General features: G+C 57.8%; 1 long non-coding RNA gene across 1 annotated transcript in view; it reads right to left on the bottom strand.

The window, feature by feature from the left end:
- Positions 1 to 213, bottom strand: part of LOC109292447 — a 24,288-nt gene extending 24,075 nt beyond the window's left edge. Inside the window, exon 1 of the long non-coding RNA XR_002096124.1 lies at positions 59 to 213. This is a non-coding gene — a long non-coding RNA (uncharacterized LOC109292447). The remainder of the gene's footprint in view (positions 1 to 58) is intronic.
- Positions 214 to 1,125: the final 912 nt, after the last annotated feature.

The following is a 1,125-nucleotide window of genomic DNA, read 5'->3' as shown; positions in this document are numbered from 1 at the left end:
GCAGGGAAGTTCCAGGGTCGTCCCTACCGACTCTCCCGGCCCCCGCAAGGCCACTCACCGGCCGGGCTCCGCCGCGCCTCCTCCGCTCCGTTTCCCCGCACTCAGCCTCGCGCCGCCATTTTCCAGCTGCCTGGATTTAAATAGGAACCAGCCTCCCCCAGCCAGAGCCAGCCCGGCCGGCCAGCGCGGGGCACGGCGGGAAGTGTAGTCCTACCCCGCAGAGCACCCTGGGAACGCGCGGGGTATGCCGGGACCCGCAGTGCCGCCCCAAGCCCGCGACACTACATCTCCCAGAGGCCTCCGCGGCCTCCATCCAATCAGGGGCTGCGCTGGCGGGATGCTCCCTCTCTCCTGTTGCAGGAGACCCGGGTCCTCCCGCTAGGGAGGAGCGGAGCTGTCGCCGCCCTGCCAGTGCTCGGGCCCTGGTGGCGTGAGGTGAGGCCGTAGCACCTTAGAAACCGACTTGCTGAAAAAGGCTCCGCGTCTCCCCCTCCCTGAGGCAGGGTCCCTCTGCCGCCGCTTTCTTGGGCTCTTCATGGAGGAACCTCGAGTCCCGGCGGCGCTTCTTGAAATCCCGCGTCCAGCCCCTCGCCCACTCCCGTTGTCACAGCCCTGCCAGGACTACCCTTGTACCACGACACCAGCAACGACATGAGCAATGGAGTTCTTGTCAGGTGACCTGCCCTGTAATTTGCTGCTTAGCAGTTCCCTGAGTGACACGAAGGCCCCGGGTGCACTTGTGAGCCCTTATCTGTGAAAAGGTCAGAGACCACATGGAGAAGGTTAAAAAGCTGGAATAAATGGTCTGCTTAAGGCCCTCTGACAAGGAAGGGTTTTTAAATGCAACCTAACAATTTTGGGGGTGTTGGTTGTAGCCGCATTGCTCTAAGGAGAGAGACAAGGTTATTTGGGTGAATGTGATATATTTTATTAGACCAACTGAACAGTTGTCTCACTAGAATGATAAAACCTGCTGTGATCATGCACACACACTACAATGAATTTGGAGCGTATTTATGTCAACTCGTGGGAGTTTTTGCATCCCTAAAATCACATTTACGACTCTTGGTTAAGTAGCTGTAGAGAGACATGCTCTCGTATGCTTGTATTTCAGGAGTGCAAGAT

The sequence above is a fragment of the Gavialis gangeticus genome, unplaced genomic scaffold, assembly GCF_001723915.1.
Source record: "Gavialis gangeticus isolate Ggan-Ray unplaced genomic scaffold, GavGan_comp1, whole genome shotgun sequence".
Lineage (NCBI taxonomy): Eukaryota > Metazoa > Chordata > Crocodylia > Gavialidae > Gavialis > Gavialis gangeticus.
The sequence above is the reverse complement of the archived record's forward strand: the minus strand, read 5'-3'. Positions and strand labels throughout refer to the sequence as shown.